Below are 26,118 nucleotides of genomic sequence, written 5' to 3'. Positions count from 1 at the left end.
ATACACGTGTGTATCACCTTGTGACCCACGAAAGTGCAATCATGTGAAACCAACCGCACTAGGGTGAGAAGAGCAAAGAGCAGCACTGACCTCGCGCGGAGCCCTGGGGCTGGGCAGGGCCCAGCAGCCGCCCTGGCACGCAGCCTGCCACCCGCCAGCGGCGGGGAGCAGGTGGAGGGGCACCGGGCTGGGCCCAGGCACGCATGGGTGAGGCGTGGGTGTCCTGGGTTGTTGGAGGAGGGCGTAGGCCCGCCACCCCGGAGGCCCGGCACTCACACACTAAAAGGCAGCATCCCCAGTGCTGACGACCGGCGCAAGGAGCCCAGGCGGGGAGGAGGAGCTGGGTCAAAGCCGTTTACTGCCCCTATATCCAAGAAAGACGTATGCCCTGAACGAGAGAACTATGTGCCGTTGCTGTTCATTACCCCACAGTTAACATTCCCTGAAATATAGCGTTTTCTTGATGTTTATTCCTTTGCAAAAAGTCCTGCAAGCTGCTACTTAGGATTCTAAAGCCCCTACTTTCCGTAGAGGATCCCCCGGGGTGTTGAGCGCTGGTATCCTAGCAGGAGTTAGTGGACTGGCACCAAAACCACAGGGTATAGCTTTCGGTGACGGAAAACTGGTTTCCGTTCCTTTCCAACAGGAGCAGCTGGCAAAGAGGAGGCTTGGCCAGCAAAATCCATCTTTTCTCAGTCTGCAGTGGGGTACTGGGAGCCGACTTTCTGGTTACTTCCTGCTGCCTTTCCTTTTCCCTCTGTACAGATTCCAACACACATTCTATTCACCAAGTTCACTTTATAACAATGCATTTCGTTCAATGGCCTGATACAGCCTTCACTCAAGTCTTCCCGTGAAACTGCTGTTGCCCTCTTTGCTGGGTCCAGGTGGTCAGCCGCTGGCTCAGCTCTCTCCTTTATGCACCAGCTCCTCAATGGCCCACGTCCGACTTACATCCTCCTGTAATATCGAGATCTGCCTGTAGCTCTGTGCATGCTGAGGTTCTAGTTTCCCCTTTAATGCTTCCACTTCCCGTTTCAGTGCTTGGTCATGAGCTTGCAAGTCTCTATTTCCTTGTTCAGCCTGTACTCACCGCACCTCCAACTCTGCTTTTAAGTCTGTACTTTGTTCCTGGAAGTTGACTAGCTCATCCCGAGCTTCCTGGAAGCTTTGTTTATACTTCAAGGAAAGTTCCTTCCAAAAAGCAATTTCTTCCTTTAGACTTGAAAAATCTGGTATGTCTTCACCATCCACGATCAGAAAGCCTCCAATGTGTCAAAAGCGCATGTTCTCCGCCGTTGACCGACGCGTCCCTCCGGTGGCCTGGCCAGGCTCGCCCAGCCGTTGAGCCCTGCTCGGCCGGCAGCCCTGAGCTACACGCCACTCACCTCCGCGCGGGCTCCTCCCCGACACCGGAAAAATCACCTTTTTACACAAAGATAAAAGTTATAACATTTTTATATAAATGCAAACAAAGAAAGATCTGAAGTTTCGTAAACCTGTGATTTGGGAACATGGTTCTGTAATTCTGTCTTAGTCATCTAGTGCTGCTTTAACAGAAATACCACAAGCGGATGGCTTCAACAAAGAGAAATTTATTCTCTTACAGTCTACTAGGCTACAAGTCCACATTCAAAGCATCAGCTCCATCTGCCAGCTCTGGAGGAAGGTCCTTGTCATCAATCTTCCCCTGGTCCAAGAGCTTTTCAGCCCAGGGACCCCAGGTCCAAAGGATGTGCACTCCTGGGTCTGCTTTCTTGGTATGAGGTCCCCCTGTCTCTCAGCTCACTTCTTTTATATCTCAAAAGAGATTGGCTTAAGACACAATCTAATCTTGTATATCTCATAAGCATAACTGCAGCTAATCTAGCTCATTAACATCATAGTGATAGGGTTTACAACACATAGGAAAATCACATTAGATGACAAAATAATAGACAATCACACACAGTCCTGGGAATCGTGGCCTAGCCAAATTGATACATATTTTGGGGAGACACAATTCAATCCATGACAAATACCAAAAGGTTTCTTTTTGTTACCAAAAGATAAATAATCCACTAATTCTGAAAAATGAAACAAAATGTCTCTTTGGGGGAATTTTTTATTATTAGGTATGTAATTTGTGTTGTCTGTGTGTGTGTGTGTGTGTGTGTGTGTGTGTGTGTGTGTGATTGAAGGACTGTTATCCATTCATCTGCAAGGAAACAGGCTCCTCCCTGTGTGTGGGAGGGCATTTTCAGCTGAGGCCAGGCAACAGTCTGTTATGGGTTGGCCTTGAAGGGAAGTCAGTCCTCAGCCTAGGAAGTGGAACCCTGTTGACAGGTCGCGGGAGGGCAGCTTCCTCAAGGACATATGGTATGGTCACACACAAACCCATTGCTTCTAGAGTGAAGACAACAGGGCCCTAGGAGGCTCAGACACAACCCTAGATTCTGGTGAATTTGAACCTCCTTCTCAGAATGAAGGTTAGTTATTGGGGATCAAAGATGTGTGCTTGCAAATCTATGTATTTGTGGTTTTTTCGGTTAGTTCTAGTCTCCCGAGGTCAAGCAAAACTGGTTTGAAAATTCTCTTTGTCTCCGCTCTGTTTAAGAAGAATCAAGAAAGAGCTCTTTGGGCATTATTGTTCGTTTGCTGGATTTGTTATTATTTTTATTTTGTTGTTGTTGTTAGGTGCTATCTAGTCTGTTCCAACCCGTAGCGACCCTATATACAACAGAATGAAAATCAGACAATATTCCTCTGAGAGTCATAAGGTTTTTGCTTTGGGGATTGTTTATTTTTGTTGTTTGACAATGGCCTGTAGGTAGTATCCAGAGGCTCTAAAGCTCAGCCAAGTTCTAACGTGTAATGACTATTAAAAGGGTAAAGGCTTCCATCTTACCCCTGCTTCCTCCTTAACCTTGAGTTGCCTGATTAGACTGTGTCTAAACTTTAGACTCAGGCCCTTTTCCCCTGGGGCTCATTTTAGAACACGATGGCAAATATACTAGACATGAAATAAGACTGTATATTCGAAAAAAGATATGTCTTAGGCAGCCATATCGGCCATTTATATTTTATTTATAATACTATGTGCTGAGCTCTCAGATCTTTAGGAGCACGTTGTTGTCATGTGCCATCCAGTCGATTCTGACTCATAGCGACCCTGTAGAAGCATAAACCAAAACCAAACCAAACCCAAGGTCACCGAGTCGATTCCAACTCATAACGACCCTATAGAACAGAGGAGAACTGCCCCATACGGTTTCCAAGGAGTGGCTGGTGGATTCGAACTGCCAGTCTTTTGGTCAGCAGCCCTAGCTCTTAACCACTGTGCCACCAGGGCTCATGGATCTTTTATTTTTTCCAAAGTTACATTTGTTTTCTCTGGATAACACTTTCTTTACGCATTTTTCCTTCAGTTTTTCCAAGTGAGAATAGAGACCTCAAGAGGAATGCTTAGATGATGTATAGGTGTCACCACAACTTTGGTATAAAAATATCATCGTGTGTGATATACCATTTAGGGATATTTATTGTTTTATAACTTGTCAGGAAATTGCTGGAGTTTGACTCTTGCTATGATTGCATACTCATGTGAGAACTCATTGATAATCGTAAAAAGAAACTCACCACATAAATTAAGGCAAAAAGCAATCTTAAACCTGTCATTCAGGAGTCAGAACACAGAAGAAAGAAAAAAAAATCCTTCCCTGATATACACTGCATACCTCCAATGCTCAATGCCATTTGCTGTTAACACTTTACTCCATTGTGTTTCTCTTAGCTGGGAGAATGAATAAGGCTTTAAGCATAGGTCAGTAGTTCAAAAGAGAATCTATTTGGAGAGGCAGCAGCTGTCTTTAATGGAAGAGCCACTGAAAGTCCTCTGTTCTAATCTCTGCTCCTCCAGGGAATAGCAGTGCAACACGGAACATTCCTCAGCTGATTCCCCAGGATAACAACCCACCCTATCAATTCACAAAATGTTATATGGATCAATGAGCTGATACGTAAAATGTATGAAACCTGAAAATTCTATATAAATATAAAGTATACCCTCTGGCTCCCATTCTGAGAAGTAAATAGCCAATTTAATTAGAATTGAGAAACTTTATACAGCACAATAGAATAAATTAAATCAATAAAATATCATTGACGTCATAGAATTTTCTTAGTTTTAGCTACCTGTTCCTTTTGCTCCCGATATGTCCGTTTATGAGTATGATTGCAGAAGTAGGGAATATTTCATGAGTATTTATGGAATAGGAGCAATGGTGGCGCAGTGGTTAAGTGCACAGCTGCTAAGCAAAAGTCGGCTATTCCCAACCGCTCCATGGGAGAAAGCGTGGCAGTCTGCTTCCGTAAGGCTTACAGCCTTGGGAACCCTGTGGTGCAGCTCTACTCTGTCCTATCGGATTGCTGGGAGTCGGAATCTACTCGATGGCAATGGGTTTGATGTTTTGGATTTATAAAGTTATTCCCAGATACAGCCAACTTGCCCCAAAATGTTGGACTGAATACCATGAAAGTAGTAAAGCTATTGCTTCCAAGTCTGAGACAGTGGTGTTTAACAGCTGCTCCTAAAAAAAAAAACAAAAAAAACTGCATATTCATATAAAAATGTATTACAACTTTGTTGATGTAAAGGATGTGTAGCACACAATGTATACAGCACACAAATAATAATAAAATATGCCGTATTCTTTACTGTAAATTCCGTATAATCAATTGATTTTCACAGAATGCTTTTGTTAATTTTGCAATATGCTATATCCATGTCCGACCTGTGGCCACAGTTGACGGGTGAGTGCTGTTATGATAAGAATGCTGACTGATGCCGGCAGCACGATGAGAATGAAACAAGGGTTTGAACTTCACTCGTTCACCAACCATCAGTGAAAGGAGTGTCTCTTTGCTAAATTGCGTAGTAGTTCTCAAATACTGGAAGAATGCTTCCTCAGTTTTTGAACTATATACAATATAATGGCTATGAACAAAACACGGTTTAATATAATAAGCGTTATTCATATTTCCTCTGCTGTTTTAAGTCAAACAATCAAGGAAACCAAGTCCTGATTTCTAGCATCTGCTGATTTCAATAGTGTAAACACTCTCACCATGACTGATCTGAAGCTACTAATGTGACCTTGCTGAATGCAGAGTTGGGAAAAGACACCCTGTAATACACTGTTATATACTACAGTAATCAGCCATACAGATGCAATACACATAAACTACATCAAGCGCTTAGGTAATAGGAAAATGTGGTAAAATAATTACGAATTAATGAGTTTTGAGTATTTATTATCTTTGTCTTTATATAATTTATTTACTTTTGAGTTTACGTAATTTAATTTCTTAATAGTGGCTGTAGGTAACACCTGGTCATGATATCCCTGAAAATTTAACAGCTGGCTTTTATGAGCTGGTGCAAACTGGTTCCAGCACACCATTGGTCCCAGGTTACTGTTATCAGTGACAGCCTGCAACAAATCAAGTGGCAAATGGCTGAAACTAACACCACTCATGTGCTGACCCACGCTTATGCCTAATAAGCTACCTTGTGGTCCCTCTTGCGTTCTCTGTTGTTATAGTTACACGGTCACTCAGGTTGTTTCCGGGGAACTTGAGACCTTGAGGCCACATAGTATTCAGAGAACGGTAGTTGTCAGGAATTTATCTAATCCCAGTGAATGAATAATTTTTGTTAGAAAGACATTTTCTCACAGTAACAAATAGCTGACTGTGAAGTGTCACACTGTGGACATGTATGCCTTTCTTTCACCACAGGATCACAAACGTAGGAACCTTAGAGATTTTTCCTCCATGCCAGATAATCTCAACTCTTAGTGCAATAACATACGCAAATATTTTAATGAGCTTCCGTATATGCTTTCTAATCCTCAACATGCTGTCCTTCCTGTGTCGTTTATCATGTTGCGCTGCACTTCTACCCACGAGCTTCGCACCGTAAAACCTGAATGTCATACAAGGTTCCTCTTTTTGCTTCATTCTCCACATCTTACACATCATTAAGACCTGCGATTCCTCTTCCTCAGATTCATTGTAGATGAAGTGCTGGAACAATGCCTAGCCCTAGAGAGCCCTCAATAACTCTTGTAATGAAAGTTCGCTACAGTGAGTTAAGTCAAGCACAAGCAAAAAAAAAAAAAAAGAAAGAAAATGAATGGGTCTAGACATAGTGACGAAGGAGGAAGGCTTATATTTTTGGCCTTACCTGACTGAACTCTCATAGACCTGGGTTGCTGTTCAGTTCTTCATGAGAAATTAAAAAGGAGAAATTTCCAAAAAAAAAAAAAAAAAAAAAAACGGAGAATGGACTTATGTGGCTTCTTTGGCTTTGTAGCTGTATCATCAGAAAACAATATTTACAAGCAGATTTTAATGAGAATTTTTCTTTCATTTAATTTATTTGCTTACTTTATACACACTACAATAGAGCGAGAAATGTTTGGGACTAAATATTTCACTGCCTGTTTTAGTCATCTAGCGCTGCTCTAACAGAAGTACCACGAGTGGATGGCTTTAACAAACAGAAGTTCATTCTTTCATAGTCTGGTAGCCTACCAGTCCAAATTCAGGACATCAACTCCAGAGGAATACCTTCTCCGTCAGCTCTGGAGGAAGGTCCGTGTCCTCAATCTTCCCTTGGTCTGGAAGGTCCTTGTGATGCATCAGTCTTTCCTTGGTCTGGGAGCACCTCAGTGCAGGAACCTCAGGTCCAAAGGACACACTCCGCTCCCAGCACTTCTTTCTTGGTGGTATGAGGTTCTTATGTGTCTCTGCTCGCTTCTCCCTTTTATATCTCAAAAGAGATTGCATTAAGACACTATCTAGTCTTGTCAACCTCATCAGTATAACCTCATCACAGTGATAGAATTTACAACACGTAAGGAGATCACATATAATTTCATCATAGTGATAGAGTTTACAACACATAAGGAAATCACATCAGATTACACAATCATACAACACTGGGAATCATGACCCAGCCAAGCTAACAGATACTTTGGGGGGATACAACTCAATCCATGACACTGCCAGTATGACAGTGTGATTCATTTATTAAAAATGAGAGCCATCAGAGTCTTTAATATCATAACCTCATTGCTACCCGGTACACAATGTCCCCAACTAGGTACTGCTGTCAAATGCCAGGCAGTGTGTGCTGGAATATTCCTCTTCTTAATGATGTTTTTGGAGTGTGTGTGAGGGGAGACTAGAATGCTAAGGGGGAATGCTAAGTCAGAAACCCTCTAAAGCAGTGATTCTTAAACATTTGTTCTCATTCCCAGTGAGAATCTTACCTTAACCCTTATCTTCAGAAAAACAAAGATCTACATATAACATGCAATTTTGCATGCAATTTCAGGGAGTTTTCAGCCCACAGATTAAAAACTCATGCTCCAAAGAGACTCAGATTGGGCAAGTGTTAGCAAATAGAATTTGTTGTTGTTAGTTACCATCTGTCTTAGTCATCTAGCGCTGCTCTAACAGAAATATCACAAGTGGATGGCTTTAACAAAGAGAAATTTATTTTCTCACAGTCCAGTAGGCTAGAAGTCCAAATTCAGGGTGTCAGCTCCAGGAGGAGGCTTTCTCTCTCTGTCGGCTCCGGAGGAAGGTCCTCATTGTCATCAGTCTTCCCCCGGACTAGGAGCTTCTCTGCGCGGGAACCTCAGGTCCAAAGGACACGCTCTGCTCCTGGTGTTTCTTTCTCGGTGGTATGAGGTCCCCAACTCTCTGCTTGCTTCCTTTTCCTTTTATCTCTTGAGAGATAAAAGGTGGTGCAGGCCACACCCCAGGGAAACTCCCTTTACATTGGATCAGGGATGTGACCTGGTAATTCCACCCTAATCCTCTTTAACGTAAAATTACAATCACAAAATAGAGGACAACCACACAACACTGGGAATCATGGCCTAGCCAAATTGATACACACATTTTTGGGGGGACACAATTCAATCCATGACACCATCCAAGCAACTGCGACTCATGGTGACCTTGTGTACAACAGAAAGAGACTCTGCCTGGTTCTGGGCTGTGTTCACAACTGTTGGTATGTTGGAGAACACTCTTGTGGGTATTGTGTCAGTCCATCTCACTGAAAGTTTCTCTCATTTCTGCTTCAACAAATAGAGCATTCTTTCCTAGCAGGTGGTCTTTCCTGGTGACACGTCCAAACAAAGCAAACTGAAGTCTCGCCATCCTCACTGCTAAGGAACATTCTGGTTGTATTTCTTCTGAGACTGATTTCTTTATTTTTCTAGAGATCCATGATATAGTCAATGTTCTTTGCCAACACCACAGTTCAAGTGCATCAATTCTTTTTCTGTCTTTCATTGTCATTGTCCAGCTCTCACATGCATACGTGGTATTGAAACGACTGTGACATGGGTCAGGAACACCTTAGTTATCAAAGTGATGCAAATAGAATTAATTAACACAAAATGGGGTGGGGATAATTCAATCACTGGACAAGGCTGTCCCAGCCCAGAGAATAAACATACTCCTGCTCAGTGAACAAGAAAACACCTGAACAGGTATTGAAGCAAGGGTCACGGACAGGTCATGGACACACTTACCTCTCCAGGGGAATCCCTAGGGCCTCCTTGGTTTCTGTTCTCAGACTTCACTAAGGGCTGAAAGAACTGGAAAGCTCTGCAGTACAGATCGCACAAAAGAACTACATCCTGTGTGATTTATAGTGAAATTGGAACCGTAAAGTTTTCTCATTTAAGGTTTCTCTTTTATTACATATATAAAAAATAAATGTTAAAATTGTGCTCAGAATGCTATAAGCACATTTTATGATCTCAGTGACAGGAGCATACCTCTTGCATTTTGCCTTTGTGGTTTACACTGTCTCCTGAATATTTCAATATAATTAGAGCCTTGTTATGTACAGTAGAAGATGCATGATCACTTTATAATGAGCAGAAGACTACAGTAAGCTTATAAAATGGCCATTTATGTCCTCATTATGGTCCTACTCTTATTATCACATTCATAATGAACATCAGGGAAGTATGTGTGTAGTAAGAAACCTAACTCCAAAACAGTCAACACATAACGTGAAAGAAAGATTAGTGATCATCTGTTAACCCTCTCGATTAAAAATGTACACAGACGTGTATACACGAATATATATTAGACTGCATCAACATTTCCCATGTTCGTCAAAACCTGGAAGAGAAAATAGCCCAAATAATGCAATTCTGGCCTTAAGTATCCAACTAAGGAAAAAGCATTTTTTTCTTTATACACGATCCAGGTAATTGCTGAAATTCTTCTCTTCATTATGTGTAGACACATTCATAGTTATTTTTGTCAATTTCTTTAAAATAAAGTATAAGCAATAGTTCACCAGTTCTTAGGAAGAGATTTTTATGATAGCTGGTTTCATAAAATGCCTGTGTATTAATCATAAAGCTCAGACATACAAATGCAAAATAAAATAATGAATAAATGGAAATATCTGAAAAATGCTAAATGAGATAGCCTTTTTCACAAGGAATAAAATTCAGGTGAGAAAGAGTTTTTTAAAGAAAAACATAGAATTGTACATACAGTCACCTCAATTTTCTAGTTCATTTAGCTAATTAAAAGTATAGCATTTCTATAAAAGGGGATGTTTTAATTCCTGTCCCGTTCTCTTTTTTTTCCCCATAGCTGAAAAAGAATAAATTCTTCTGTAGCTTGAAAAGACCAATGATATCTGACAATATATTGAGAAGGAAAAATGAGAGATCTAAAGACTTTATTACAAATAAAAATTTAGTTTTTTTTATCCCAAATAAAAGATATTCTGTCGCGTACATTTCAGTAAACAAACACATTCAACACCCACATTGGGTATGGAGAAGGGAAAGAGAAGAGCAGGGACAGCATGTGCTGTCCTTGATGGTTGGAGATGAACATTGTATCAGAGTATGTGTTCCCAGAATATGTGTGGCGGCTCTGTAATGTATCGGCTTGCCTAGGTTGACCAGCACTTCCCAGAATTCTCTCCACTGTGTTCCGGTTGAGGTGGAATAAGAAGAGAAGTTATCGTGTGAGTCACGGCGGGCAGAAGTGAACCAGCGGCCAGTCTGTTACTCACATACTTTGTCACTTGTCTGCTGCCTTATCTTGTTGGAGTGAGGCTGCAGCCAGACCTACAACTGCTTCAGCTTCCTCTGGATCCTCCTTCAGCTCTTCTGACTACTGGACTAGGTGTGAAAAAGGGCCCCAGCTTCTGCCCGACACCAGTGTCTTCAGAGTCAGGCAGTAGGAGCTGATATAGGTTTCAGTCTGTTCTCACGGACTTTAGCTCGTGCTCTGACTTATAGCCTGTCCTTGCTTTCTCTGCAGACGTTAAGCTCCAGCATCAGACGCAAAAGCAAGAGACTGCTTAAGTAGCTCCCACAACTGTGTAAGGTCAAATCTCTATAACCAACCCTCTCATATATAAACATATCCTAGTAGTTGTGCCATGGTCTGCCAAAAGAACGAACAAATCTGTCTTGGAAGAAGTACAGACAGAATGCTCCTTAGAAGCAAGGATGCTTCGTCTCACTTACTTTGGACATGTCGTCAGGAGGGACCAGTCCCTGAAGAAGGACATCAAGCTTGGTAGAGTAGAGGGTCAGCAAAAAAAAAGGAAGACCCTTGATGAGATGGATTGACACAGTGGCTGCAACAATGGGCTCAAACACAGCCATGATCGTGAGGATGGTGCAGGACCCAGCAGCCTTTCGTTCTGTCGTACACAGGGTCACTAGGAGTCGGAACCGACTCAGGGGCACCTAACAACAACAACAGTAGTTCTGCTTCTATGGTTAAAACCTGACTGAGAAACTAAACATCTTACCAGTATTAGAACTTCTTATATTTTCCCAATTTTAAAATGATTGTCTCATAAATGCAAATAATTTTATGCTTGCATTGTCACTACCCGAAGAGAAACTCTTTATGGTTATCCTGTTGGTTATATTTTTATTTGCAGAAGTATGCACAGACGCATTGTTAGGCATTTTCTGTGGAGTGTAGAACTTAGAGTTGGGTTAATAATTGTGAAGCTGCAGTTTCAGGAAGCTGAAGTTTCAGTAACTTCCTACATATTTAAGTTTAGTGGAGATATGCTTAACTGATGAAAAACAGTTTTCCACTCTCCAAAGAGAAATAGAGTAAATTTACAAGAAGGAATATTAGCCCACCCATAATAACTAAATTAGGAGCTTAAAAAATTGAATTTCAAGAGTTAGTTAAAAAAAAAAACAAACAAAACTTCTGCTTTCCATACAAAGAGATGGAATTTAATATGCACTCATTTCTGCTTTACAATAATACCCAAGGGAAACACCTTTTTATGCAAGTTTTTTCTCCACTTCTTTATCCCCTGGGGAAACTTTCCATAGCATTTTCAAGCTGTAATACTTGTCCACATACGTACAAACTAGAAAACATCAGCCAAGCCAAAAAAATAAAATTTGTCCAATCACTTTGAGAGGCAGATGAATGCATCGTTCTGTACTGAGGTACAAGAACTAGACGAAACTGGTTACACTGTGTGGTAGACGGAATAATGAACTCCCAACGATTCCCGTGTCCTAATCCATGACACCTGTGAATATGTTATGTTATGTGTTGTGGTTAGCTGTTGTCCAGTCGGCCCCCGACTCATGATGACCCCGTGCATAAGGGAGCGAAATGGAACGTTGCCGGATGTCCTGCCAACCTCACAGTCGGTTGCTGATCGGACTGTTGTGATCCAACGTGTTTTCACTGGCTGATTTTTCAGAAGCAGATTTCCAGGTCTTTCTTCCTAGTCCATCTTAGTCTGGAAGCTCGGCTGAAATGTTCAGCGTCATAGCAAAATGCAAGCCTCCACTGACAGACGGTGGTGGCTGTGCATGAGGTGGATTGGTTGGGAATCAAACCCTGGTCTCCAACATAGAAGGCAAGAATTCCGCCACTGAACCACCACTGCTCTTCTGTGTTATTTGGCAATTGATGTTGCAGATGGTGGCGCAGTGGTTAAGAGCTCAGCTGCTAACCAAAGGTTCAGCAGTTTGAATCCACCGCTACTCCTTGGAAGCCCTATGAGGCAGTTCTACTCTGTCCTGTAGTGTTGTCAGGAGTTGGAATTGACTCAACGGCAACTGGTAATCAGTTGACTCTAAGATTATCGTGGGTGGGTCCAATTACCTGGGTGAGTCCAATGTAATCACAAGGTCCTCGAATAGGGAAGAGGGAGGCGGAAGAGTCCGAACCAGGGAGATGGCATCCTGAGAGACTGGCTTTGAAGATGGAGGGGGCCACAGGCCAGGTGATTCAGGCAGGCTCTAGAAGCTGGAGCTCAAGGCTCCAGAAGGAACACAGCCTTGCCACCTTGATTTCAGCCGGTGAGATTCACTTTGGATTTCTGACCTCCAGCACTATGCAGTAATGTAGGTGCGTTATTTTTGGTCATTAAGTTTGTGGTAATTTGTTACAGCGGTGATGAGAACCTAATTTATGTGGAATCAGAACATAATGGGCGATTGAGGCCAGCAGCTTCAAAGGAATGTGCTTATGCTGGTACGAGTTCTCTCCAGCTTTCGGAAAGTGAAGCAAGGAAAGAGAAAGAAGAGTGCGGTCAGGCAAAACTCACATAAAGGGAAACGTGCCCTTACTGAGGAAATCATTAAGGAAATTCTGTTTTCCCTCATTTCTAGCTTCTGAAAGAAGCAGAAATTTAAAAGAGAATAAAATACTATTTAAATTACATGTGCAACACTGACTACCATCTTCATGACCTCACTACATTATATCCCTTGATTATGTGAAGTTCATTTCAGCTCAGTGTAGATTACATCGAACAGTGACGTTCCCAACTGGACTGCCAGATGGAATCACATTTTCATTAACTTTTTAACCAGCATACAGATGTGCTTCTTGAGATTGTAATCAAGAAATCGTTTACTTTCAGCAAAATGAGAAGCCCTGGTGGCAGGTTGTAACTTAGAATGATTGATCACATCCTGAGATCCGTAACCTTAAAATCCTTTTAATCATTTATTGACCAAATGCAGAAAAAGCTTATAAACTAGTACTGAATCTAACTAAAGCACATTATCAGGTACCTCTTGGGAGATTAAATTAAAGGACATATTTGCGTGGTGAAATAGTGATCTATATATGTATATTAACTTCCAAAAGCAGTCACATGGCTTCTGAAATTAAGCTTCTATGCATTAATAAAAGCATATACCGCCGGGAAAAAAAGACTCAGGTGCCACTTTTTGTTTTTTATCACTATCAGCTAAGTCCAATTCATACCTGATGTTTTAAAACCACTAGAGTTCCTGCCTCCCAAATCTTTCCACTTTTGAAAAGACAACCACCATGAATGGTAGAAAGTAATTAGCTAGAAAAAATATAAAATAAATATAGAGATACAAAAGTTCATTAAAAGTTATAAAGGATAAAACAGCTTCTATTACATAACTTATTACCTAATTTAATATTTCCATTATTTTCAAACTCTAATCAGTAACTAGTAACTAGGACTCTAGTAACTAGTAACACTAATAATGAAATGAAACCTTTCTCACCATTTAAAATCTTTCCATTTGCTTGTTCTGCAATTTATAAGGGAAAATCAGAGGCTGAAGTATCATCATTACTATCAGTTATTAAATTGCTATTATATGCTCAATAGTGAAGAACAATAATCCAGAGACAACTGTCTTTGAAAAGTTTCAGGCTGTGAGTGGGGACAAGACAGGTGTTAACAGAGGTCAGAACGAAGCCCAGATTATTTGCTGTGTCTTTGAAGGGGTCAGGGTGGAGAACACTCTTACCATTTGCTCAGTCTTAATTCATAAAAGTCACAGCACATCTATTAACCTAGGTATAAAACGCTCACTAATTCAATCGAAATTGCAACTTAGGCTTCTGTCCTTCAAGTGTAATGATTTATCTACCAAAGGAAACTGGGATTCTTCCCCCACCCCCCTGGGTGGCCGTGGAAAAGACGACCAAGCTCTCCGAACCCTGGTTTATTGGTCAGAGAAATGAGGGGGTTAGTATGTTGCAGTCCTAACCCCTGGCCCCTACCTGGGAATGTGACCTCGTTTAGAAATAGGGTCTTTGGGGATGTTACCAGGTTAGCACAAGGTCATGCTGGAGGAGGGGTGTCCTAATCCAACACGACTATGTCCTCATAGGAAAGGAGGAGACAGACACAGAGGGAAGACTGCCTACAAACCAAGGGACCCCAGAGATCGCCGGCCATTGTCAGGAGGTGGGAGAGACACGGAATGGACTCCTTTTCGGAGCTTTCATAAAGAAGCAACACCTTCGACACCCTGATTTCAGACTCCCAGCCTCCAGTACTATGAGACGATAAATTTCGGATCTTGTTGTTATGTGTCGTCCAGTCCATTTCAACTCATGGTGACACTACAGGACAGAGTAGACATGCCCCATAGGGTTTCCTAGGCTGTAATCTTTATGGGAGGAGATTGCCCGGTCTTTTCTCCCACAGAGCCGTTGGTGGGTTTGAACTGCTGACCTTTTTTTAGCAGCCAAGTGCTTAACCATTGCGCCACCAGGCTCCTATTTATTCTTATTAGGACCCAGTTTTGGGTACTTTGCTATGGCAGCCCTCAGGGAGCTAATTCAGTATCTAAGCTCCTTTTCCAATTAAAACTATCTTGTGTGGGACGTCCAGTGGTTGAAGCAGATAATGGTGGAACGTCTTTGGTTAAATCAGGGCTGGAGTTGGGAAGCTGGACCCCCATTCACATTATCCCATTCCCCTTCAGGCAGCGCCTAAGACTCCTCAGAGCTGAGACTGAAAACTGCCACAGCCCCGCCCAGCTCAGCCCAGCCCGTCTGAAGGTAACAGTAGCAATGGCACCCTCAGTGGGGATTCTGCGTTTCAGAATCCTTCATCCCACAGCCAGGTGGGTGGCCCAGGAAATTCTGCCCTGAAAATATCTCACCTTAAATCAAAATGTTCTAGAAACTAATAAGAAAAGGAAATGAATAATAAGGAAAAATGCTGGATTAAAAAAAAATGAATAAATCTCTTTCTCTTGTTATTATGTGCTGTTGAGTGGATTTCCACTCATAGCGACCCACGTGACAGAGCGGAGCTGCCCCCGTGGGATTTTCTTGGCTCTGATCTTCACAGGAGCAGATCGCTGGGTCTTTCCTACTGTGGAGCTGCTGGGTGGATTCAAACCGCCAACTTTTCGGTTAGTAGCTAAGCTCTTTAACCATTGTGCCCCCAAGGCTTCTTAAATCTTCTTCTAGCCAAAATAGTTCATATTTTGTCATCTCTTTCTCGAGAATCTCAAACTTTTTCACTGTAACTAAAGAGAAAAAAAATAAATAAATTTTCTTTGGGCACGATTGCTCTGAAATAGCCCTTTGACCCTTCCATTACCCGGACTCTTTCACTTGAAGGCCCTACTACCGTGTGTGTGAATGTTCCAGCTCCTCGGTGGAGTAACTGCTCACCCGTTCTCCAGCCACGAGGCCAATACACTCATTTGATTCAAAGGCCATTTAGGCAAACAAATGTACAATATTTTTTTAAAGTTCACCATCAAGTTGCTTAACAGAACTCATAAATCGTTTAAAATCGCTGTTTCTCAAGCTGTGAAGGCAAGCCTGGACTAGGTTGTGCTCCTGTGGTAATTCTTTTCAAAGAACTTCTCACCTTTTCTCTTCAACCTTTTGCTGCTGCTGAGCTTATCAGTAACAAACAGATAAATGCTTGTCTTCTTAGGGAATATTCTCTTCAGGTTTGTCTAAGCTGACATTCCTAGGAGGAGAAAGTGACTTCATGGCTATGGACCCAAAATATTACCATACTAATGGGCAGGGGATTCTAATGACTACTGGACTTAGCCCAATAAACGTTGCTAATGTCCACTACGCTCACATTTTCTCTGCAATTTTTTTCAGAAATTCATTGGCAGGAACTATATACTAATTTGAAACCCTGGTGGCGTAGTGGTTAAGTGCTAAGGCTGCTAACCAAAAGATCGGCAGTTCGAATCCACCAGGCACTCCTTGGAAACTCTATGGGGCCATTCTACTCTGTCCTATAGGGTTGCTATGAGTCAGAACTGACTAGACAACACAGATTTTTTAATGGCTATATACTAATTGGAGCCCTGCTTGCTCAGTGGTTAAGCATTTGGCTGCTAACCAAAAGGCTGGCAGTTCAAATCCACCAGCGGCTCCTTGGAAACCCTATGGGGCAGTTTTACTCTGCCCTATAGGGTCCCTATGAGTAGGAACCGACTCGATGGCAATGGATTATATACTTAATACAATTTAGTTTTTGAGTGAAGACCCTGGTTTTACCCTTTTTTTTAAACTTTTTTATTATACTTTAGGTGAAGGTTTACAGAACAAATAGTTTCACATTAAATAGTCAGTACACATATTGTGTTATGACATTGGTTAACAACCCCATGACATGTCAACACTCTCCCTTCTCGACCTTGGAGGACCTTTTTTTGGTGAAAATATGCATAACCAAAGTTACACCATTTCAAAAGTTTCTACATGTACAATTTAGTGACATCAATTACATTCTTCCAGTTGTGCTGCTATTCTCACTATCCTTTTCCACATTATTCCATCACCATTATCTTCAACTCACTGCCCCCTAGCTTTCCCATCAAACCTTCTGAGTTGCTATTGTCGATTTGGTCTCACATAGATAATTATTTCTTTTTTGGTACCTTCGATGAAGGTTTGCAGAACAAATAGTTTCTCATTAAACAGCACACATATTGCCCTATGTCAATGGTTACCAACTCCATGACATGTCAACACTGTCCCTTCTCAACCTTGGGTTCCCCATCACCAGCTTTCCTGTCCTCTCCTGCCTTCTAGCCCTTGTCCCTGGACTGCTGTGCCTCATTAGTCCCGTTTCCTTTTATGAGGCTGTCCAATCCTCGGCTGAATGGTGAACTTCAGGAGTGACTTCACCAATAAGCTAAAAGGGTGTCTGGGGGCCATACTCTCAGGGTTTCTCCAGTCTGTCAGGCCAGTAAATCTGGTCTTTTTTTTTGTGAGTTAGAATTCTGTTCTACATGCTTTTCCAGCTTTGTCCAGGAACCTCTGTTGTGATCCCGGTCAGAGCAGTCAGTGGTGGTAGCCAGGCACCATCCAGCTGCACTGGACTCAGTCTAGTGGAGTCCGTGGTAGCTTCAGTCGATTAGTCCTTTGGACTAGTCTTTTCCTTGTATCTTGTTCTCTTCATTCTCCCTTGATCCTGGAGGGTTGAGACCAGTGGAGTATCTTAGATGACTGCTCACAGGCTTTTGAGACCCCAGATGCTACTCACCAAGGTAGAATGTAGAACATTGTCTTTGTAAGCTGTGTCATGCCAATTGAGCTGGATGTTCCCCGAGACCATGGTCCCCATGGCCCTCTGCCCAGCAATTCAGCTCCTCAGGGAGTTTGGAAGTATCTATGGAGCTTACATGACCTTGCGTTGTACAAGTTGTGCGGGCTTCCCCAGTACTGTGTACTGTCATACCCTTCACCGAAGTTACCATTTATCTATTGTCTCTTTAGTCCCCCCCCATTCCCTCATAACCAAAAAAGATTGTTTCTTTTTGTGTGTAAACTTTTTCATGAGTTTTTACAGTAGAGGTCTCATACAATATTTGTCCTTTTGTGATTGACTTATTTCACTCAGCATAATGTCCTCTAGTTTCATCCATGTTACGAGATGTTTCACAGACTCATCATTGTTCTTTATCATTGCATAATACTCCACTGTGTGTATGTACCATAGTTTGTTTATCCATTCATCTTTTGAAGGGTATCTAGGTTGTTTCTATCTTTTTGCTATTGTGGACAGTGCTGCAATGAATATGGGTGTGCACATGTCTATTCTTGTGACAGCTCTTATTTCTCTAGGATATATTCCTAGGAGTGGGACTGCATTTTGTAAGTGCTTTTTTTTTGTGGTGCTGACGTTTTCTTTGTTCCTCTTACTTTCCTGTGCTGAGTTCCTTTTGTTTGTGGATGTTTTTTAAATTTCTTCTGTTCTTGTAGGTTTTGTTTTTACTGAGACTTTATGTTTTTCTTCTTTATTTTGATGAGTAGGTTTGTTAACTTTCTTTGTGTTTACCTTGGAATTTACCCTTATCTTCCTAGATTTGAACCAGTCTATTATTACTTGGTATTGCCTTGCCTTCCTCTCCATTAGAAGGTTCTATACCTACACCATTTATTCCCTCTTTTATTGTTCTGATGCTGTTGTCATTTACAGATTAACCTCTCTGGTTCCCTGTTGTAATTCTTTTGGTTTTGCATAGTCCTTAAGAGTTCATTTCCTAGGTTGGTATCCGGCTAGTACAATCCTGTGTCCTATATTCAGCCTGTGGTCCGATGTTGTTTGCTCTCAGATCAAAGGACTTCCTTTATAATAAGTCTTGTAAGTTTGGTTTGGTTTTTACATAATCCCTTAATTTCTGTTTACCTGGAAATGATCTAATTTCACCATCAGATTTGAATGCGAGTTTTGCAGGATACATTATTCTTGGCTGGCAATTTTTTTCTTTCAGGGTTTTATATATGTCACCCCATTGCCTTCTTGCCTGCATGGTTTCTGCCAAATAATGAGTTAGTCTTATTGTTTCTTCTCTGTATGTGACTTTTTGTTTTTCTTGAGCTGCTCTCAGGATTCTTTGTCTTTGCTTTTAGCGAGTGTGAATATGATATGCCTTGGTGATTTTCTTTTGGGGTCTATCCTATATGGGGTTCATTGAGCTTCTTGGATGGTCAGCTTTTCATCTTTCATAATATTGGGGAAGTTTTCTGTCAGCAATTCTTCAATGATCTTCTCTGTGTTTTCTGTTTTCTCTCCCCGTTCTGGAACTCCAATCACTTGCATATTTTTGCTTTTGATTGTATCGCACATAATTCTCAGGGTTTCTTCATTTTTCTTTGTTCTTGTTTCTGATTTTTCCTCAAACAGAGTTGTATCCAAGTGTTTGTCTTCAATTTCCCTGATCCTGTCTTCCATCATTACAAACCTGTTCCTCAGCCCTTCTATGACAGTGTCCATTTATGAAATCTTGTTGTGTGTCTTCTGGATTTCTAACTGCTGTTTTTGTATGTTTTCTAGTTGTGAATTTATTTTGGCATTTTGTTCCTGTATTATTTTCTTGAATTCTTTTGTCTGTATTTTCCATAAATTTGTCTATTTTTTCCTCATTTTTGTCTGCTTTTTGCTTCAACTCTTGGATAATTCTGAATATTAGAGATTTGCATTCCCTATCAGTTAGGTCTAGTTCCTTTTCTTCTACTGGAAGGTCATCTGGTGTTTTATTTTGGACACCTACAGGAACCATACTGTCCTGTTTTTGTAAATGTTTTGATATTGTCTGCTGTCTTTGGGGCATTCAGTGGTTATTTTCCTTATTTATTGATTGTAGATTTGTTTGTTTTGTCCTGCTTTTTTGTTTTATTTGGTTACGTCTGAGCAGGCGGTCTGCATGTTCTTTTTGTTTGCCCATCTGTCTCTGTGGGTACGATACTTTTCACCTCCTTCTCCAATGGGCGGGTCAGTAACTCAGGTATGGTACAGCAGGGCACGTCCAGCTGACGGGGAGTTGCTGGGACGGGTTGTTTGTGTCATGTACCGTGGCTGACAGTGCAGACTGGGAATCAGTGCAGGGCAGGTTCCAGTAGGCCATGCCTGTCCTTCTTGGGAGGGCGATGTTCAGTTCACAGTGCAGGTAGGCAGGAAGGAGAGGGTAGATTGTGATTTGTGGAGCTAAGATGGGTATGGGAAAGATGAGAGAGAGAGAAACAGGAGCTGAAAACATACACACAAACAAAAAAGTGTGCTAAGGGAGCTTGCTGTTGGAGTGGAGAGATGAGAGACTGAGAAATGAGGGAAAACAAAAAGAAAAAAAAGAAAAAAAATGAATAAATCGAGAAACTGGAAATGAAGAAAGACAAAAAGGGAATAACAGAAGAAAACAAAACAAATAAACAAAAAATAAATAAATAAAAAGAAAAAAAAAAAAACAAGAAAAAAGAAATGCCCCCAGGGATGTCCCTGTGCATCTGGGAGAGTAATGGAGTAGCTTCCAAGGCGTCTGGTACTGCTCGGCTAGAAGGGGCTCCCAAGCTGAGAAAAGAAAAAGAAAATAAACAAATCAAAACAGAACAAATCAGAGCAAACAAACAAACAAACAAAAACACCCTGGGGGTCCTCCCTGCGTGGTGGCATGGGTTGGTAAGCAGTTTCACAGTCAAGCGGTGTTTTGCAGCCTTTCAGGAAGAAGGAAAGATGGCGCACAGAGCCAGGTATTTCAGAGAAAGGAGCAGCAGGTGGTGAGAGGTAAGGAAGAAATCTAAAGAAGCAGAAAAAAGCAACACCACTAGCCAACAAGAGGCACTCGGGGAGCTGGCCCGTGCAGGTGGGTGGAATCTAAACAGCACTGGGGTGCTTCCCTGCCAAGAGACTATGGCTGCAGGAAGCAGAGGAGGCTAAGTGAGGGTGAAGAAGAGTGGGGGGTGGGAAAGTGTATATCGCTGGTTACTGCTTGTTGTGTCTCCTACTGGAAGCTCTGTGAAGCTGCTCTCATATCCCATTTGCTGATCTCTGATAGGAGTCCAAGATGGTGGGTCCGTGCTGCATTAGCTGATAGGGGACCTCTGCATGTATCTCTCCTTGCACTCTGTTCTTGGTCAGTTTCTTATTCCATTTGGTGCTTGGCTGAGTTCTTCATCTCTTCATTGGATGCTTGGGGTTTCAGGATTGACGTGACTCTGTTTGACTTAATTTTCTGATCTTTGCTGCAGAGGGATGGCGTGGTGCTTCTGACTATAGTGCCATGTTGCCCAGAAGTCAATTTTGCCCTAACTTGGATGTGCTTCAGCTTAAGTCAGCAAATATCCATTTATTTAGTTCTAATTTTCTTCTTCATTAAAAGCACATTATGTGTTTGTAACTAAAAATTCAACAGTTTAGAATTACAAAGTAAAGAGTATAGGTTTCCCAAAGCTTTATCCTGTGTCTCAGAGGTAACCACTATTAATAGTTAACATACTATATTGTGAATAAAATTTTGAAATACACTACTAGAGTTTGTAAAAGATCTTTTCAAACAGTTCTATATCTTTAAGGAGACCACCCCTTCCAAAAAAATAAATAAATAAAACCACACCCAGAAAGCAATTAAAGGTATTTTATTTAGTAATAAATTTTATACTACAGACTTGCAATGCTACACAAATTCAGAAAAGACAGCGACCTTTGTAGAAATAAGCAGAGAATGCCACAAGGAAGAGGCAAGCTGTAGAATGCAGTTTAGAATATGGATTGATAGAAAGGGGAAAGGTTCTCCAGGTTGGGTGGGGATGGGAAGTGCATGCGAGAATTACCTAGTGGTTTAAATGTGCATCTTTGGTATAGAAAGAGACTAGTGTGATGAGGAAAAAAAAAAAGGTTTGTATTTGGTAATATTGAAAAAGAAATTAGATAGATAGACATGGTCAGCCACTAGGAATCCAGAGTGAGAGGGCAGGATGTGTGGATGTAATCAGGACTAATGGGAAATATAAGGTGCTTTTCAGCTCCAGTATGATATTATGGAAAGGGTATTTCAGAAAGATAAATCTGGAAGCAGTAAGCATCAAACCAGATGTCAGGCCCCATGAACTAAGGCAAGAAGAGCAGGGTTGGAGAGGTTCTACCAGTACCTGCCTTTCTCTTTTCACAAGCAGGCCCTGGCTCTACTTCTCAGGCAAGACTCTAGGACAATACCAGGTCCTGAGGGAAGCAACTGTGGAGACTGAAGCTTGCCTGCCTGTGGTCTTTCTAGTTCCAGGAACTATACTGATAATGAGTTTGTGTGTTTGCCAGTTAACTTGATGACTTTTTCCCCAGAGACTTAGATCTGCAAATGTTTGGGTTTTGACAAAGATTTGGATTGTAGGGAGATTTGAGTTTAAAGAAAACATATTGCAATAACTGTCCATTTCCATTTTCGTCTTAAGTGTAATCCTTAAATCCAAGTGGGGCTTCAACAAAGTAAAGAGAGACAGCCCATTTTCGCTCCATTGTCTTGTTTCTGTTGAAAGAAATTTACAGTCTATTGGAAAATTGTCTTCATTTCCTTTTCTTTCTACATGCTGACATTAGCCTTTGTTTCATTTGAGGATGTTCTGCTTTTTCTTCAGACATACCACAAAACATCAGAATCCTTAACAAATTTACCTTAGAAATTTGAATATAAACAGCAATTATATATTAGAAACCTGCATACAAATTTTTTATTCAAATTTTACTTTGTCATTCTCAGAACTTGTGGAAGTTACTATTAGAATCCAAACTAATTTTTCCCCTTTTTTTATTTTAATTGAATTCAATTTATATCGATTATCTTTCTAAGAGTAAAAGCAATATTGGTGTAGTGGGAAAGGCCTGGAACAGGAATTGGGTGAGTAAGGTGTGTCCTGACTAAAGCTTTACTAGCTCTGTAACCTTGGACAGAGGCGTTTTTCTGCTCTGGGCCTCAATGTTCAATCTTGTATATGGGCTACTTTGATGGTTTAAACATAAACTGTATGTGAAAGTATCTTGCAAACTCAATGTTACTATCTGTTACAATGTTACTATGTGTGAAGTAGTATTCAGGAGTCTTTGAAAGAGTTGCAAGTAGCTATACCCTGAAAGCTACCAGGATCACTTAGGCAATTGCAACACAGGGCAAGGTCATATTACATAATAGAATACAACTTTTTTTCACTGCTCTTTAAGAGATACATAATTAAGGTTACCACCAATATATCTATGGATAATAAATACTCAGGAATTTAGTTTCAACTGAAAATGCATCGTCGGTAATACCCTTTACTTCCCCCAGGAAGTTAAATCTCATGTCTCCCAGGAAATGTCTCATTCAGCAACAAAATGATTGAGCTTGCTTCACTTTTCCATCAAGGGTGTAAGTTCTCAGGAAGCTCCCTTGTTACGAGAGAAGTACAGCAGGGCTTCCCTGCTTATTGTGGTGATTTTATTTTCCTTCTCAGAAGCCTTAATTGTCCAAGGGTGCATGGATCAACTGAACAAATTGGCTCACCCCTTGAGTCCTTTTCTTTCAGGATGAAAATTGGATTTTTGCACTGTGGTTCACGTTTTAGTTCGTTCTGCATGATCTGCCCAAACTGATAGTGCCAGATACAGCAAGACCATTGTCCTCATTGCTGGTGGCATTAAGGATGAAAACTAAATAGATGAGAAAAATGAAGGCCCCAGTGTTGTCAGAGTTTCACCATGAAGCATCTGTGTCAGGTGATGTCTGCCAACCAGGATGTTTTGGGTAGTCCGGTGAAGCCGGCTTTATGGGCTGTTAGAAATCTGAATCACACAGAACACCAGGATATGATTTAGTGTAGTCAAAGGAAGGAGAAACTTATTAGCTGTAATATATGATGTTCTGACTGCGAACAGCTGGCTGGTAGAGAGCAGCAACCTCAGTGTGTTTTGTTGATCCAGAAATTTGGTTAAAAGTCTAAAACCAGTGTTTCTCAAAGGCAGCACTGTTGACATATTGGGAAGGGTCATTCTTGTTGTGAAAGGCTTTCCTGTGAATTGTTGGAAACAGTTTGTCCTCAGCTGCTAATCTAAAGGTGCTACAGAAGAAAGGCCTGGCGATCTGCTTCCATAAAGATTACAACCAAGAAAACTCTATGGAGCAGTTCTACTGTGTAACACATGGGGTTGCTATGAATCAGAATCGACTCATTCAAAACAGATTTGTTTGTTTGTTTAGCCTCTACCCACTAGACAGAAACCCTGGAGGTGTAGTGGTTAAGAGCTATGGCTGCTAACCAAAAGGTCAGCAGTTCGAATCTACCAGACCCTCCTTGGAAACCATATGGGGCAGTACTCCTCTGTCCTATAGGGTCACTATGAGTTGGAATTGAAAACCAGGTTTTGTTTTTTTACCCACTAGATGTCACCACTACACACTCCCCCTCACTTGTGACAATGAAAAATGTCCCCAGATATAGCCAAAAGTCTCTTGGGAGGGTAGTGCAAATTACCTTTAGTTAAGAACTGGAGGAGTCCCTGGGTGGCACAATCAGTTAAGTGCTCAACAAATAGTTGAATGGATAGCAGTTCACACCCACCACAGGTACCTTGGAAGACAGGCCTGGTGATCTGCTTCCAAAATGTCGCAGCCTGGAAAACCCTATGGAGAGGCAGGGCCAAGATGGTGGAGTAGTCAGAAGCTTCCGGCAGTCCCTCTTACAACCAAGACCAGAAAAAACAAGTGAATCAATTATATATGACAATCTAGGGGCCTTGACATCAAAGACAAAGTTGAGGAATTGGATTGAGTGGCAGGGGGAGGGAGAGACAGTTCCGAGGCAGTGAGGAATTTCCAGACCTGACCCGGCAAGAGCCTGAGCCCTACACGCCAGACCAGGTAGTGCTGCATGGCAAGGCAGGCAAGCAGCAGTGCTTGGGAGGCGTTTTCCACACCAGGAGAGATCCAGTGGCAGAGAGTCTACTCAGCCATCTAGAACCAGTGAGAAGCAGCCCTCAATCGACAAAAGATAGGTACTTGCGTCTGGCCTACCGGGCAGATCAAAAACACTCCCATTTGGGAAAAACCTCTCTCCCATTAACTTCCCCACTCTGCACTGGGTCCGGGACAAGCTTCAGCAACTGCCAAGTGCCCTGGGCTAGAAGTAGGACCCGTCATGTGCCCTGAGCCATTCTCCTGGCCTGGGAGAGTGAACAAATTAACAAACGGGGGAAAAACAAACTGCCAGCTCCCCTAAGCCAGGAACTCATAGTAGGCACAACTCCTTTGCCTAGGCACAGGCATAAGGGATCCACAGATTCTGAGTGACTTTCACCCTGCATAGACTTGTGTGGGCCCATTTGAACAGCATAGGCCCCCATTATCTCAGTACAACAAGGTAGATACCTGAAGTCTAACTTCAACTGGTTCAGCTGTGAAGTGGTAGGTTCATAACATTTGACAGTGTTCTGCCCATTAAGCAGGATCTTCACCTACCCACATCAGGGGCCTGAGGACTGGGGGCTCCACCCGTGCCACCTAGCCACCTGCAACAGTGGCCGAAGAATAAGAGATGCCCCCAGTCCTTACAGCCAACAGCACTGGGTGCTCATAGACCAGCTGCAAGACCCACCTATCTATGCACTCTAGGGAACAGGGACAAGCTTTCCTCCTGGATACTCGGGGGTGGCCGTTGGCCCCCTGCCTTGCTCAGCCTGTGTCCCCCTGCTTCAACCAGATGCCTGTGCCTACAGCAATCACCCATGCCTGTCTAGAACTGTAGGTGAGAGCCTGCACCACGCACTTGGTGGCTGACTACCTGGACACCTCAGTTGAATCCACACAGGAGGAGTGGGAAAACTCCTGGGCTCACATACTTAGTGGCAGGTCTGACCACCTGGTATCAGGACATTGGAGCTTCCGGGGCACCGGTGATCAGGCTAGCTCACATGAGTAACCTATTTGGGCATATCAAAACAAAACAACAAAAGAAGCTAGGACACAGTAAGCAAACATAAAATAAATAAATATAATGACTTATTGATGGCTCAGAGACAACAGTCAATATCAAATCACACAAAGAGGCACACTAAAATGGCTTCAGCAAGGTCCCAAAATAAAGAATCAAGACATTTTCTGGAGGAAGAAAATTTGTGGGAATTACCAGAGGCAGAATACAAAAGATTAATATACAGACATCTTCAAGAGATCAGTAAAGAAATTATGCAAAATGCAGATCAAGCAATAGAGGAACTTAAGAAGATTAGAGAAGAGCATAATGACAAATTTAACAGGCTGCAAGAATCCATAGAAAGACAGCAATCAGAAATGCAGAAGATTAACAATAAAATTTCAGGATTAGACAACGCAATAGAAAGTCATAGGAGCAGAACTGAGGCAATGGAAATCAGAATTAGTGAGACTGAAGATAAAGCACTTGACACCAACTTATTTGAGGAAAAATCAGATAAAAGGATTAAAAAACATGAAGAAACCCTAAGAATTATGTGGGATTCTATCAAGAGGAATAACCTATGAGTGATTGAAGTACCAG

At 41.8% G+C, this 26,118-nt stretch overlaps 1 pseudogene; it reads right to left on the bottom strand.

The window, feature by feature from the left end:
* Nucleotides 1-272: 272 nt before the first annotated feature.
* The window catches only part of LOC105756591 (nuclear distribution protein nudE-like 1 pseudogene), a 101,300-nt pseudogene continuing 75,454 nt past the window's right edge, over nt 273-26,118 (bottom strand).

Source organism: Trichechus manatus, unplaced genomic scaffold (genome assembly GCF_000243295.1).
Source record: "Trichechus manatus latirostris isolate Lorelei unplaced genomic scaffold, TriManLat1.0 scaffold00089, whole genome shotgun sequence".
Taxonomy (NCBI): Eukaryota; Metazoa; Chordata; class Mammalia; order Sirenia; family Trichechidae; genus Trichechus; species Trichechus manatus.
The sequence above is the reverse complement of the archived record's forward strand: the minus strand, read 5'-3'. Positions and strand labels throughout refer to the sequence as shown.